Consider the following 17,280-nt stretch of genomic DNA (forward strand, 5'->3'; position numbering starts at 1 on the left):
AGATAAAGCTGCAAGTAGAGAAACTCACCAGATAATTTATTAGCCCAGGAGTTATTATTGTGGCCAATGCTGTTTATTTTTATCTTCATGAAAAATGAAATGCAGCATGAAAGGTGTAAGTGGGATTTTTGGTCTTTTGGTTGAGTTTCAAATGTTCTCCTATCCATTACTCCCCATCTCCTGATAGGCCTTCATTACTAGTCAGATGGATTCAGAGGAGGAAGTGCTTCTCCCAGGAGCTACAGTGGAACCTGGAGATGGAAGATCTATAGACTGAATCTTCAATACATTGATTCAGAAGAAAAAGAACAAAAATCTATTAAAGGATAGTCCTTCCTATGTAAGTGAGGACAGTGGTCTTCACTGGAATGAAGGCATAAAACCTCAATCAAGGGAAAAGTATAACTAGTGCAGGTTCCATAGACGTCATATGCTGATGTAGCAATACCCTAGAATGTTCTCTGGTTAGTTCTTAGGTATTGAGGACTCTGGGGTAGCATTATATTTAAGTTCCCTTTTAGTTGCATTATTGATTTGGTTGTCTATTTCTTTTTTTTTAATATCCTATTTAGTTATTTGACAGAAAGAGCCAGAGAGCACAAGTGGAGGGACTAGCAGAGGGAGAGAGAGAAGCAGGTTCCCCACTGAGCAGGGAGCCCAATGTAGGGCTCATTCCCAGGACCCTGGGATCATGACCCAAGCCTAAGGTGGATGCTTAACCATCCGAGCCACCCAGACACCCCTGGTTGTCTACTTCTATGTAACAAGCCACCTCAAAATTTAACAGCATAGTATAACAGTTTATTATCTGTAGGTTGACTGAGCTCAGCTTGACAGTTCTTGCTCGGCCGTGGATGTGGTTGCAGTTAGACAACAGGTGGGACTGAAGTTATTGAAAAGATGGGCTGGTCTAAATTACCAAGGTTGATAACTTACATGGCAGGACTTGTTGCTGGCTGTTAGCTAGGAACCAGAGCTATCTATAGGAGCACCTATATGTGGTTACTCCAGGCACGTGGTCACTATGTTCTCAGTGTTACTACAACACATATTCTATTGGACAACAGTCACTGGCTCTACCTCACCCAGGTTCAAGTGGGTGAAGAAATGAACACTGTCACTTGATGAAGGAACAGCGAGATGATACTGGAGAACAAAGTAATGAGAAATATTATCATGATCATCTTTGGAAGAGACAGCCTTCCAGAATTATTGACATACAAATTGGTTTGTTAAGCTTCTAAATAGCATGTACCCAAACTGCCCAATTCCTCCATATATTCGAGCCTCTCCACTTGTCTTTGGAACCCTTTCTACTTTAAGTGCTCTAGTCCATGAATATTCTGTGCTGTCAAGTTCTTTTGAATATCAGTCTTTCAACCTCTTCTTCTGCCAAAGCTCTCCTATCTTGTGTTCTAGTTCCTAAAGGTAATCATGAGTGATGTGGGACATTTGGTTTTCTTCTTCTGTATTGGTACCTCTGTCCAGGTATCTACTAATAAAATTAGGCTTCCAGGAGATTTAGTACAATATGACTGTTAAAAGGTAAACTGAGGTATATTAAATTTTTGAATAGTATATTTGAGCAAACAGCTATTCCAATCAGGCAGTGCCAAACCAAAAATGGTTAGGAGTGCTCTACTAGCAGGAGCTAAGGAAAAGGCTTTTAAAGAACAAGTTTGGAAGTAAAACAAGGAAATTATATGATTAGGTATAGGTTAAGCTGTTCCTTTATTTGGGAAAGCCTAGTTTGCTGTTTGTCATTAGTTGTTAAGTTTAGATTTCTTAACCTTAAGGCATTTATAGGAACTGAATCTGGCTTACATTTTGGTTTGCTTAGGTAGGCTACCAGAGTATTAGAACCACCTCACTCTATTGGCCTCCTTGTTTAATTACTTTCACAAAATGCATGTTTTTCACTCTGAGTAAGATTTAGGCTATAGAGTGCTACAGAGAGCTTGGATGTGTAGTGTTAAAAAACTTCAAGAAAATATACTTTGCCATTCAGTTTAAAGGTTTGAAACAAGACCATCCATTAGAAGCTAACTTCTTTAATTTCCCCTGATATGCCTGTAGCCCTGATAGCCTTACAAAGCCCTGCATGGGTGAAGCTGCCAGGACATGGTAATTCCCATCCCTAAAGTTGGGGGAGGAGGGGACACCACACAAGTATACAAACAAAACCTTTTACTATAGATGCAAAAAAATTCTCTCTGTCATCAGATCTACTTGTATTTCCCACATGTATTCCAAAAAAAAAAAATACTGTTAGTAATCATAGAATAAGAAATAAGCAACCATTACACAGAGCAAGACAGTGAAGTATCATGGTTAAGTATCACCCTTGGAACTGAAAGGCCTGAGTTCAAATCCCAGCCCTGTGACTTAGTCTGTGCAACTTTAGCATCTTTCTCCCTAGGTTTCTTCAACTATAAAATGGGAGTGGTGGTAGTATCCATTTCTAAAAACTAGCATGAGAATTTCACTTAGTTGACATGTAATAAATATTACAGATATTTGCTATTACTATTATTTTGATCCTGACCACTTTTGAAGCACTTTCGTGGTGTTACAAGAGAATAGTAGAGAGAGTGTAACCAATATGAAATGACATGATAGGCATCCTTTTGGTGGTGTGCTGGCTGGTTAATGTGTTACCCCTTCCAGGGAATATAATGCCGTGAAAACCATCATTGTATCAATATGCTCCTGCTGTGTCCATGGCTCTTTAAGGAAAAGAGCATATGGTGGAATTTCAGGCACCATAGGAGGTCAATGAGGGGAATATTTCTGTTGAAGGGGAAAAAACTATTTTAAAGTTGCCAGTTATCTACTCATCAAATCCTCTGTATTCTTTAAGTATAAAATAAAATTATTTGCATGTGTCTTTCCATTTTTCATTATAAAGTTTTATTCTATGGCTTTTAGTTTCTGAAAATGCCACAAAGGCAGACAATAACAGAGATACCTTGCAAAATGCGAAGAAGATCTGACTAGAGATAAATGGAAATTCAAAGCCTATGGTCCATAATCAGGAAGAATATGTTGGCTCCAAAAGCTAGTAGAGTAATGAGAATAGATAGAAAAAGATGTATTGTTTTAAGGAGTATTCTGACATGGATAATTAATAAGAAGCTAAGAAGAAAAACAGTCATGCACCAGCATGACTGCTATTCAAAAACAAACAAAAAATAAAACCAATACCAAAAAAAAACAACAGCCCCCCCCCAAAAAAGTCATTTTCAGTACCTAGTCTATTATAGGAACTACTTAACTTACATAATATACCTAGGAGGTTTTATTAAATTACTTTTACTTCAGAGAAAATCAAGACTCAGAAAAATAAAATAACTTGCCCAAGTTCTGCAGATGGTGGCTTTAGATGCCAAAAGTCAAACTCGAATGTCTTTGGCTCTATGTTCAGTGTCTGAAACCCTATCCTTTGTTCACACATCAGTGCTAACAACACAAGTCCTGGTTTCTCATTTTGGCTGGAATGGTGGTCCATTATCCTAAAATGTTGTTCTGCCTTACCTTTCATCACTTCCCAAACCAACTCTCTATTCCAGCCAGAACAGTCTTCTTGGTGATCTTGTTCATCTGATTTGCCTGTCTCTGTTCTCTGTCCCCTTTCTGTGCCAGTGACATTGTCCTTTCTTCTATTGTACTGATTTAAATTTTGACATTCCTCGGAACAGCTTCAACACTCAGGCACTTTCTCCTGAACTCCCAAATTTAGTACCATTAGCCCTCCACTGAATTCAGTGTGTCACTGCTGGGGGTTTAGCTTGCCCCATGGCATAGTGCCTTCTGTTTCTGTGAAGTAGAGAGCTTGCCCCCTGAATAGGGCAGTGTCTGATGCCTCTTCTTGGATCTTTATGTAATACATGGTAAGTCCTCAGTAAGTTCTGGGTAATTGACTTTGGGCCAGTTCTTTGTCAGTTCTGTGACAAAAAAGCCTAAGCCTTGAGATTAGTCTGTCACTGGTAAATAATTTCATGAGAGTAAGTTTTTGGGAATGAAGGTGATTGGAGGAGTTTACAGGAAAAGGTCCATTTGTAGAGGATGGCACATTTTTCCTTCTCCTTTATGGAAAATGTCTCGATAGTACCGAGGTGGGAAAAAGCAAAAAAACTTTATAAATACAAATTGCAACATAAATGCAACATGTAGCCATGTTGTTGGTGTTATTTAGTGTTCAGATTAAGTAAAAGTGTTGAATCAGCATTGAAAACAAAGAGGTAAATTAATAGGTCTTTGCCAGATGGCCTTCAAATTTTCCATGATATTAATAAAAATTATGGCTAAGGGAAACTATAAAGAAATATATATATATTTCTTTATGGGTTATGTATATATATGCAAGATCAGGTCTAATAACTTGAAAATCTTAACATGCTTCAGCCACAGATATATGAGTGTGACTGTTTTATGCACTGGATCTTGGACTTGCACTTAATCTTTCTGTGACTCAGTCTTATTATCTAAAAAACAAAGTCTCAACAGTACAATTACAAAAGTTTGTTCACTTGTTTTGAATTATCTGCATCTTCTGACAGAATTAATCTTAGTTGAAGATCTGAAATAGGGACGCTTTTTAACTGAAAACCCCTGCCTACTTTTCTAGAATCTACATCTAGATTCTACATCCCCCAACCCATCTCCCATCTTTCCAAGGTAGCAAATGCTATCATACTGCCCATGGTTTCTTCCTAACAAATCCATATCTATGTTTGGAAGTTTGCAACAACTTCCTTGGATATTATCTTCTGTGGCCTTCACAGATGTGTATAAGACAGAAACAAACCACATTTCCACATGTGAAAATTGAGTTTTAACCTTAAGGAGGTTAAGAAGGTTAAGAAACATAGTCATAGGGATTTTAAATATTAGATCAGGTAATTGAATCCATATTTCTTTCTTAGGGCCATGTTCTTTCATAGGATCCAACACTGTAGATGAGGCTACAAACTGACCTCATTACATAGGATCTATGCCATCTGTCCCATAGTTCAGCTATCCTGCCCTTCCTCTCTACCCAAAGGGAAACTCTACTCTCCAGTTCTTCATTTAAACAGGATACCTAATTCTCCTAAAATCTCAAACATACCGCAATAGGGTCTGTGTTCATTAACTAATGAAACAAAGTTATCTCGGTAAGTATCCAAAAGGGTGATTTCAGAGTCAACAGACTAGACATAAGAAGTGTAATGGTAAAAATTTGGAGTTTCAGGGCCTGATTAAGAAAGGAAATAACGGGGGCACCTGGGTGGCTCAGTGGGTTAAAGCCTCTGCCTTCGGCTCGTGTAATGGTAAAAATTTGGAGTTTCAGGGCCTGATTAAGAAAGGAAATAACGGGGGCACCTGGGTGGCTCAGTGGGTTAAAGCCTCTGCCTTCGGCTCGGGTCATGATCCCAGGATCCTGGGATCGAGCCCCACATCGGGCTCTCTGCTCTGCGGGGAGCCTGCTTCCTCCTCTCTCTCTGCCTGCCTCTCTGCCTAGTTGTGATTTCTCTCTGTCAAATAAATAAAATATTAAAAAAAAAGGAAATAACGCACACAGAGGGCTTCTAAGTTCTTTCTTTTGAATCTCCAACATAATTGTTTTGTCTTCAACCAACACACAGTCGCAATAGTTGAAGTTAGATAGAAGAGGAGATTCAATAGTTGTAAAAGGAAAAGTCCTACCTCTAGGATCAGACAGGTATACAGACATAAACATGTAGGGTTTTTTTTAATTAGGCAAGATTATAAATTGCAAATACAGCATACAATACAGCAGCATGTGATCAAGTTCTGAACTCTGAGATGTCCAGCTGAAGTGTTTAGTGAAAAGTTGAAAGAAGGGGTAAAGGTGACTATCAGGAATGCATTTCAGAAGGTGGATTTGTGCTGAGCTCCAAAAGACATGAATGCTCTGGAGGTGGTGGTGATGCTGGCACTGGGGCTGACGAAGTGTTGGAAAACTAATTCACAGTTTCTGTTGAAGAAGACTCATATGACCTTCATCTCAACTTCTTCCTTCTATACTAGAATGAAAGAGAGAATCAACATGTGGAGAAAGGAAGGGGCGGGTATGCCCTGGATATCATGACACAGGGATTCTGAAAGCAATATGGAAGAAATCTTAGGAGACAAGTGGGGGAATGTCTGTCACTTGTGTTAAACTACAATTTCCCTATAACTTTGCTTTTCCATTTGTGCTTTATCTCTTCCCTTGTGTCTCAGGCCCTGTGCCAGGCCCTGGGATGCTCTAGTCTTGAAATACTTCAGAACAGCACTTTCCTGCTCCCTGGAGACAGCTGAATTCTAGCACATCTGTGCATTTTCTAGAAACTGAAGCATAGGCAAATAGGCTTGTTTTGAGTGTGGAGGTAGATGGAGAGGTGTCAAATCTTCTTTACCTTTATCAGATTCTTTGAATACAATTTACTTCATTGTCCAGAAGGCTGCTTTATGTGGGTGGACTTAATAATCTGGACACTTTCAGAGATAGGCAGAGGAATAATTAAGGGGACTTGGGGGAGCCCAACTCCCTTACCTTGAACTGTTGACACTCTTCAATTTTCTACTTCATTTGGAATAACACCTTCTCTTACCCTGCCCCCATTTCAGTTCTAATTAATAGACTTTATTTTTATAGCAGCTTTAGATATGCAGAAAATTGATCAGAAAATATAGTTCTATAAAGAACTTCTCAAACTCAACACACGCAAAGCAGATAATCATGTCAAAAAATGGGCAGAAGATATGAACAGACACTTCTCCGATGAAGACATACAGATGGCTAATAGACACATGAAAAAATGTTCATTATCACTAGCCATCAGGGAGATTCAAATCAAAATCACATTGAGATACCACCTTACACCAGTTAGAATGGCCAAAATTAACAAGACAGTAAACAACGTGTGTTGAAGAGGATGTGGAGAAAGGGGAACCCTTTTATACTGTTGGTGGGGATTGCAAGTTGGTGCAACCACTTTGGAAAACAGTATGGAGATTCCTTAAGAAATTAAAAATAGAGCTACCTCATGACCCCGCAATTGCACTACTGGGTATTTACCCCAAAGATACAGATGTAGTGAAAAGAAGGGCCATCTGTACCCCAATGTTCATAGCAACAACGGCCACAGTCTCCAAACTGTGGAAGGAACCAAGATGCCCTTCACAGATGAATGGATAAAGAAGGTGTGGTCCATATGTACAATGGAGTATTATGCCTCCATCAGAAAGGATGAATACCCAACTTTTGTATCAACATGGACAGGACTGGAAGAGATTATGCTGAGTGAAATAAGTCAAACAGAGAGAATCAATTATCATATGGTTTCGCTTATTTGTGGAGCATAAGGAATAACACGGAGAATATGGGGAGATGGAGAGGAGAAGGAAGTAGGGGGAAATTGGAGGGGGAGACAAACCATGAAGGACTGTGGACTCTGAGGAACTAACTGAGGGTTTTGGAGGGGAGGGGAGTGGGAGGTTGGTTGAGCCTGTTAGTGGGTAATGTGGAGAGCACGTATTTCATGGAACACTGAGTGTGTGCATAAACAATGAATTCTGGAACACTGAAAAGAAATTAAAAAAAAAAAAACTCTTATGATAATGAAGATAAACTTTTGAGATTCTCATAAAAAAAAAAAGAAATACAGTTCTATATCCCCCCTCATTCCCAGTTTACCCAGTTACTAACATCTTACTTTAGTGTGGTATATTTGTTATAATTGAGGAACAAAGATTGATGCATTTCTATTAACTGAAGTTTAGTTTACATTAAGGTTCATTTCTTGTATTATATTGTTCTTGGTATTGAACAATGTGAATATCATATATCCACCATTAGAGTATCATAAAGAATACTTTCACTGCTTAGAAACAAAACATTTTTGCTAAATAACCTCTTAGTGTTGTAATTAGAGCATAAATTGTATAGTCAAACGTGAGTTCAAATTGTGGCTCCTGGATCTGTGTGACCCTTACATGCCCAACTTCTTCAGACACATGAGAAGTAGTACCAATCTTTTAACTGGTAATCATGAAGAAAAAAAGAGATGACATTTGCCAAAATTCTCCCACTTAGCAGTATAGTAATGAGGAATCATAATTGTGAGTAGCTGAATAAGATGTTATAGCAAGAAAAGAAAAATCTCTATCATGAGGTATGGCATGGCAGAACTGGAGAGGAAGTATGTGCATATGTGTGTGTGTGTGTGTGTGTGTGTGTGTGTGTGTGTATCTAAACAGTATTTGATCAATTGTAGAGGAATAGGAGGACCCCGGGGACTGGCAGTTAAGAAGGTAAATGTGTTGGGTGAAGGTCTCAGAAATAAAATTAGAACGTCAATAGACACAAACACGTATGCTGTATGACTAAAAAGATAACAAATCTGAGTATAGGCAATAGTATCGAAATCCTCAGTTATCTTTCTTATTCAATGGTATGCCTTTGACATTTTTTTTTATATTTTTAAAGAGAAAATTGTTTTACATTGTAAAACTATGCTATTTTTTTTTTAGTATTATTACTACTGTTTAATTTCAGGATTCTTATAATAACATACTTTTTTTTGGTTTTGTTTTGGTAACTTACACAGATAAACATAACAAATATACCACACCAACCAGTGGTATGTTGCTTTCTTAGCAGAGACTTCACTTTAATGTTGGCTTATTCTGTTCACGCCACCATCCCCAGACCCTACATTGGAGGACATGAATGATGAGCTTACATCGAGTCCTATAACATTATATTCTTACTGTGGGCCTATGAGACAAACGTCTGAATAAAAGGTTAAAACACAAGAAAATCTTTAGCAGGAAGTTTAATTGTGTTTGAGGGATTGAAAATTGGCTTCCAATATTGCTGTGTTAAAGTCTTCCTTTCAGTAGAGCTAGGCACTTGAAGACTGGGGCTCCTGTCTTTACTACTATTGAAAATAATGAGCAACTACATCAGGATTCTACTAGTTTTTGGGAACCATTACTAAGTTCAAAAAAAGTAGTTCTTGGTATTTCAGGCTAGTGACCCTTCTGCTCTCTCCTTAAAGATTTACCACATACAGCTAGGGAATCTACTTTATTCCTCTATTGATTTGTACCAAGAAAAACTCTCTAGTTTGTGACACTACTGGTCATAAATAACTGATAATAGTTTTAAGCTTTTAAAATTTTTATTATTATTATTATTTAAATATTTTATTTATTTATTTGCTAGAAAGAGACACAGTGAGAGGGAACACAAGCAGGGGGAGTGGGAGCAGGAGAAGCAGGCTTCCCGCTGAGGAGGGAACCCAATATGGGACTCGATCCCAGGACCCTGGGACCATGACCTGAGCCAAAGGCAGACACTTAATGACTAAGCCACCCAGGCGCCCCTTTCATTATTATTTGACCCATCAGAATCTCACCTTAAAGTAGCAGAAGAGTCTTACCTTAAAGTAGAAGACAACTCACTCAATTGTTGAATTGCAGAGAAAACATTTGAGGAGGTAGATGCAGGAGACAGGGAGAAATGGGGATTATCGAGGGTCACTGAAACTAGACTACCCACCAGTATGTTCTCCACAGTGCAGAGAAGTGAATCTTGCCCTAGATTCTACCTATCTACATTACAGCTGTTCTCTTTTCAGTGATGGTTTATTTCATAGAACCTCAAAATTTAAGAAATGGGGTTGAAGGTGTCTGACTTCAATGTCTATAAAAGTATGTTTTGGAGGGAATTCTCCTTCCAACATAAAATGACAGGCTGCTTTTGGAGAGAGAATTTGGGAGGAAAGAGAGAGAAACAATTTTTCTCATTCTGTTAATGCATTACCTCAGCATTGCAGTTGATGCCAACTGTTCCCTGTGGTGCTAGGCTTTCTCTCAGTCTATGGGCCATTCTTTATGATGTTGCACAGAGAAGCCTCTCCATCAGAGGAGGCCCTGCTTATGAATATGAACATAGACATACTGACCAGGACATTCCCACATACATAAGAAATGGTTATCTAGGACTGGTTCCCATTTTTCCATTTCAAATTTGGGCTTTGGGTTTTTTAGTTGCAGTTCTTTGATTTTATGCAAGGACAGCAGCATAAGGGAAGCTGGGAAGCTGCTCCACTAGGCTTCAAGCATATGCCTGAATTTGTTTACCACAAACAAAATCCTCTCAGCTACTGTTACTGTCACCATAGCAACAAGATTGGGGTTACTTCTATCAACAAAGCACCACATAAGGCAAAGGCAGGCATTTAATAAAGAAGAGCAATGATAATTATATAGCAGCCAGTTGCCAGCTCAAACACAGAGTCCTTTTTCCAAATTGTAGTTCCATTTTCTATGTAGAAATGGAAATTATAACTTAATATGCTTTGGAAACCCATTTCTGTATTTGTCTGGGAGATGGAAAAATAAACAGCTGGAAATTCTCCACAGATCTTAATTCAACTTCACAGCATAACCTTATTAGTAGGTTTATATGCCTCAGTAGCATAAAACTGCCTCATTAATAAGTAAGAATATAAACCAGAAATAGATATGGAAAAATTGATTTCTTTTTTTTTTTAAAGATTTTATTTATCTATTTGAGAGAGAGAGATCACAAGCAGGCAGAGAGGCAGCCAGAGTGGGGGGAGGGGGGTGGAGCAGGCCCCCTGCTGAGCAGGGAGCCCAATGCGCTGCTTGATCCCAGCACCCTGAGATCAAGACCTGAGCTGAAGACAGAGGCTTAACCCACTGAGCCACCCAGGTGCCCTGGGATTTCTGATTTAAATATAAAATATTGAAAAAAGGACCCAGAGAACAAGAATGTACTTACTGAGGAAAGAGATTAAGTAGACAACTAAGCTTAGATGGACTGAATTCATAGCTGATAAATTTTATTTACTATTATTCAACCATCCTATCCTCTATCCATTTCATAGTTCCATACTTTAATTGCAATCGGGTAGAACCATACTGGAGAAATACAATGAAGAATATACGCATGGAAATATGCAGAATGATTCATTCAATAAGCTTTAGTTGGCTACTGACACTATATACAATGAGCTATATACAATGAGTTAATACAATTAACCGTATTAATCCCCAAAGACATTAAAACAAATAAAATAGAGGTCCTATTCTGAAAGACCTTGATAATTTCACTGAATATGCAAATACAAATAATTTACACAGGATGTTATGGGTAAACAAAAATTCTGGGAATGATACTGAAAAAATGCAGAGAAAGAATGCTAAATTTTAGTAGTGGATTTTGATATAACTTGAAGTTACATTCATCTTGGCCTTGAAAGATCAGAATAATAATTATGGGTGGAGAATGTGATCTCAATAGTAAAATTGACAAAATATACTCATAAATCTCAGCTCAAACTTTTACATCTTCATCTTTCCCCTCACCATAAATATTGCTAACTACCTGACCTTTCCTCTTGGATGGAGGCGTTTATCCAGGTACAGCAAGATATATTAGCCATTTCCCTGCCTTGGTCCATGTATTAGTTTCCCAGAGATATTGTAAAAAATTAACACAAACTGTGTGGCTTAAAGCAGCAGAAATTTATTCTTTCACAGTTCTAGAAGCTAGAAGTCCAAAATCAAGATATCTACAAAGATATGCTCCCTCTGAAAATTCTGGGGAAGAATCTTCCCTTGCCTCTTCCAGCTTCGGGTGATTGTTGGCAATTCTTGGCATTATTGGTTTGTAGATACATCACTATCTACTAGGTATCACTATGATACCTCTATCATCATATGGCCTTCTTCACCCTGTCTGTCTTTGCTGTCTTTGTGGCTCTGTATCTCCTTATAAGGACACTAGTCATTGGATTTAGGATCCACTCTAATGCAGTATGATTTCATCTTAACTTTATTATATCTGGTTTAGGTTTAGGATTTAGGGGTTTAAGATTCAACATATCTTTTTTGAAAATACAATTCAACTACAGCCTCCTATGAGAAAGCATAAGGAAATCCTATCTATAACAGCCTTGGCCAGTGTACTGAGGCTGATCTGAATGCCTTCTGGGGGCAAGATGATGTTTAAACACTTAAAGTTCTCTTTGACCACTCTTAAGAAACAAGTCACCATGGTTGGGAGAAGGAGGCAATTTAATGCCCTGATCCCACACAAAAGTACCATCTCAGGAGCATGTATGGTTTCTTTAGAAGGCAAGCATTATATACAATTCTTAGAGATCCCAAATGAGAACTTAACAGTTGAGAGGTGGGGATGCAGATCAACAGTGTCTCCACAGTGGCTTTTCAGACAGCTGGTAGGCCTGTGTTATCCTAGTTCAGTTATAATAATTGAGTCTAATTCTGGTTTCTGGAGGGATGCCTAAGGACAGTCAGTCCATTCTTTTCTGTTCGTCCATACTACCAGCTGGGTGGTATTTGTCTACTCCAATGGAATGACTGAGAATGAGGTTGGGAAAGACATCCTGAGGTGTTGATAAGTGATCTGCACGGAAAGTTCAGGAGCCAGTGCCATCCTCAGCTATTTTTGACAGACATCCCACAAAGGTTAAAGGGATTAATGATCAAATTATGTTCAGAGATCTACTGAACTTATGGGGCACCATGGACTCAAGAGTCACTTGTAACCATTTAAGAGAATGGCACCAGGGTATTTTCCCTTGTAAGGACTGCTCCAGGGGCAATACTGAAATACAAAATTTCATTGTTAATGACCCTCTGTCCTCTATTCCTTCTAATGTCTAACATGTTTTGTCCCAGTAGCTGTGTTGCTGCTCTCCACTGCCACAAATTTTTGTCCTTTTCCAGTGGCTGTAATTTCATGCCCCCTCCCCCTTCTCCAGATCATCCTGTTCTCACACTTAGACTTTTCCAGAAGGGCCAGATGCAAGAGGAAGAGGGTATTTCTTATGATTATTACTATACTCAATATAGTGGTTATTATTCATGTGATCTAGAAGTGTGTTGATCCAATAAGAGAACCCAGATGGCTGAATCAAAATTGTTTTTGTTTGTAATTTTTATTTAAATTTAATTAGTTAACATACAGTATAATACTGCTTTCAGGAAAAGAATTCAGTGATTCATTAATTACATAAATACCCAGTGTTCATCATAACAAGTGTCATCTTTGATACACATTACAGAATCTAGCCTGTCCCCCATCCTCCTCCCTCCATCAACCCTCAGTTTGTTATCTATCATTAAGAGTCTCTGAAGACTTCTTTCCCTCTGTCCTTTTCTCCCTTCGCATATGTTCATCTGTTTTGTTCCTTAAATTCCACATATGAATGAAATCGTATTTGTCTTTCTCTGGCTGAGTTACTTTGCTCACTATAATACACTCTAGCTCCAAACATGTTTTTGCAAATGGCACTATTTCATTTTTTTGATGGCTGAATAATATTTCATTGTGTCTATATATATACATACACACACACACACACACATACACACACACACACAAACATACCACATCTTCTTTATCCATTCATCAGTTAATGGACATTTAGGCTCTCTCCATAATTTGGCTATTGTTGACAATGCTGCTATAAATATTGGGGTGCATGTGCCCCTTCACATCTGTATTTTTATATCCTTTGTGTGACTACCTAGAAGTGTACAAAAATTAAGTTTTGATACCTTAGGGCCCTTTTTGACCAGTTTGCCAGTTAGGGGATTAACTAGCAGTCTACCCTAGGGTTACTGCTAGGAGAAGAAAAGTCCAGCCATGGACTACACCATGCCCAGGAATGGTGTAGATAGACTATCATATTTTCAAAATTGGTATTTGAATCTTAGGTGAAAAAAAATTACTTTCTGGGATGGCCATAATCAATGACCAAAAAACCTCACTAAGGTGTGTGGACCAAGAGAAACTTAAGGATGGAGAATCAAAAATATTTTTGTGTCAATATTTTAGAAGTCTGTCCCAATGCTCAGTAATACCAAGTGCCTCTGGGTGTCAGAAAGTATGGTAGTTCCATCAGATATCATGATTATCAGCCCATTGTCAGATTGCAAATGGTTTGGAAAGCTTAAAATGCTTGTTTCAGGAGTCGCAAAGACATTAGATGTTTCAGGTGATCAAGGTGGAACAACAAAAAAGCAGTAACCAGAAAAAAGTGTTATCAGAGGTGAGGTACCACTGAAGAGGAAAGTCTAAAATATATAGTTAAGTTGTCAGGGGTACATGGGGAAGGCTTCCTTCACTACAAGAAAACTGGGTCAAATATTTGAAAGAATCACTGGTCTAGCATGCAGTGGACAGTTTCATCTGGGCTGGCAGAAACACAGGACTTTTACTTTTTTCCAGTTTATGATGGTGGATGTCTTGCCATATCTGGTACCATGATGAATCCAGACCGCAATGATGCCAGTCTTGGGTAGTAGAATGTCTTAATCAGCAACTTATTCTAGCTAGCCTCATCAGAAAACAAGACCATATCATAAGTCCATAAGACCATACCACTTGAGTGACTGAAATATTTGTTTTCAGTCTACTGTTATTTTAGCGGAGGACCAAATAGCTAGACCATTGGCAATAGCCTAAGAATCAGTAAGACTCTAACAAAGTTCATCAAGGGGACTGTTGCCCAATGTCATGAGAAATGTCTTGAGTTCTGACAACTGAGTGAGCCAACAATATCTGCTTTTATTTCCACTTAACTGGAGTTGGGCTAACAGCCACAGTAGCCCCGTAGACATCACTGGATTTCAATAAGCAAAACCATCGGTGAAGGAAGCCCAGGCCTTTAGGGAAGTCTCTGTGAATGCAGGGCCCTATCAAGCCAGTAATTTTACTTGAGGCAGCAGAATGATGATTTAAAGTTTTCTCCAAAGGAATAGCCTCCACTTTTTTATGTAAAGTAGCAATGTCACTTTGTCATATAAAGCTGAAATGTCACTAAGATCAGGCCAGTTGCTTTCTGCATATTCCATTTCCACTTGACAAGCTAAGTTTATTGGGTCCTTCCCATCCCGTTAGTTGCATTTGAATCAGTTCTCCCGCAATTGGAAAGCTTTGGCAAGACAGTCACAAGGCTCCCATTTAGTTAGTCAGGCATTTAGTTTTGGCAAGAGCCTGAGCAAGGTAATAGTCACTTTTTTTTTTTAATTCTGTTGTGTTAGTCACATTAGTTTTTGATGTAGTGTTCCATGATTCATTGTTTGCATACAACACCCAGTGCTCCATGCAACTGGAGCCCTCCTGAATACCCATCACCAGGCTCTTCCATCCCCCAACCCCCGCCCTTCTAAAACCCTCAGTTTGTTCTCTGGAGTTCATAGTCTTTCATGGTTTGTTCCCCCACTCTAATTTCTCCCCCTTCATTTTTTCCTTCTCCTAATGTCCTCCATGCAGTCACTTTTTAAGAAGTTTGTACCCTAGAATCTGTATGAGGAAGATGACAAGGCAAAATTTTCAGGGAGTACCTCAGGATAGAGATTGCCTACCTTTCTTAAAGGATCTATTCAGCAAGATCATTCTTCACAAGGACTTGTAGCTCAAGGGTTCATTAGGGTTTCCAGGTACCAAAGTGACTACATAACACTTTATATGGTTCGTCCTGGTGAGTATAATTCCCTGTGGTATTTACAGAAGGAGAGGTACAAGCATGTAACATGTCAAATGAGCTAACTTTAATGTGGCAGAGAAGCCGCCAGTCATCATGGCCTGCCCTGCTCTGCATCAACAACGTTGCAGAGTTGGGGTTGCCCAGACCAGGATACCAGATTCCCAGTTCTTACATACCCAAAGGTCAGTAGTTTCTTTTAAGTATAAATGCTTCTCATATTATTATCTGCCTCTGATCACTTTCCAGAGCACCAACATAGTCTTTTTGTTCACTTTATCCTACTTCATTTTTGCTTTCTAGGGAGAATATTTGTCAATATATTTAATCATTACTAGAAATTAAAATGCTTTAATTTTGCAGTCATATCATCCTCTCACCTTACCAGAGTCCATTAAGGCTAATAAGGTAATTATCTATGCCCTCAAACGTCTAGAAACCAGGGCATCCACAGAGACTCCCTATAAGCTGCTATGTGCTCATCTGTACTCAAATATCTGAGACATCTTGGTTAACTTAATTCCCCACTCTGCTGTTCATTCATATTGTACAGAATAGAGATAAACCAAGCCAAGGACCTAATAGACAGAAAGATGTTTTCTAGAGTTGCTTTGGGAGGCTCTTCCCCTCACCTTTTTTTCCATGGTTCAGTCTTCTAGGAACATTCTCCCTTACCATTAATTAAATCTTGAATGTAATTCTTAGTTATGCAGCAGATGTGCTTCCTAGCATCCATGGCACTTCTCTAGGTGAGGTATAGAATTCATGTTACAAGGCCTAGCAAACATGACAATAACAGAGGAGACCGAGAGATCAAAGGTAAATCAGGGCCTGAAATAATGAGCATCTGGGCAATTTTTAACAATCTGATTTATAATCTTTCATATATATATGATATATATGAAATTACAATTACATGAAATGTGAATTATATATAACACATATTTTTTAAAGTTTTATTTATTTTAGAGAGAGAGAAAGCACACCCACAAAGGGTGAATAGGGAGAGGAAGAGAATCTTAAGCAGACTCTCCACTGAGTGTGGAGCCTACCATGGAGCCTGATGTGGGGCTTGGTCTCACAACCCTGAGATCATGACCTGAGCCGAAATCAAGACTGGTACGCTTAACCAACTGAGCCACCCAGGTGTCCCATTTCATATATATTTTTAATAATGAAGAAACAAAAAACAGCTATCTCAGTTATTTCCAGCAGTGTCCCTGGTCTGGAGAACTCATCTCAGCCAGATCTACCACTTTCCCTTGATCCTCCAGCTGACATAATCACACCATGTCCCCAAGGCACTGTGCTTACTCTAGCTCCTCTGAAAACAGGCGGTCAGTTTTTTTTCTTTCATCTTATCCTCATATTTCCCAGATTAACAATTAGCGAACCTAAGAAAATTCTTTTCTTCCTTTCTCCTTTCCCTTCTTTTTCTTTCCATCATTCCTCCTTTCCTTCCTACCTTCTTTCTTTCTCCTTCCCTCTTCATTCCTTCCTTTCTTCTTCCTCTTTTTCCTTTTTCTTTCTACTCACCCCCCAACCTTTTTTTAAAGCAAAAACATTGAGAACAAAATTTGCTAAGATGTTACAGGAAAACAAAGAAGCAAGCAACAGGAATGCCAAAGCCAGGTATAATTGTCTGGTTCTGTGATGATTAATGACATAAATTACATGGCATTCAGACTCCCGGTTCATTTCTGACTCTAGAAGAGTTGGGTGCCTAGTGCATTCTTTCTAG

Source organism: Meles meles, chromosome 12 (assembly GCF_922984935.1).
Source record: "Meles meles chromosome 12, mMelMel3.1 paternal haplotype, whole genome shotgun sequence".
Taxonomy (NCBI): Eukaryota; Metazoa; Chordata; class Mammalia; order Carnivora; family Mustelidae; genus Meles; species Meles meles.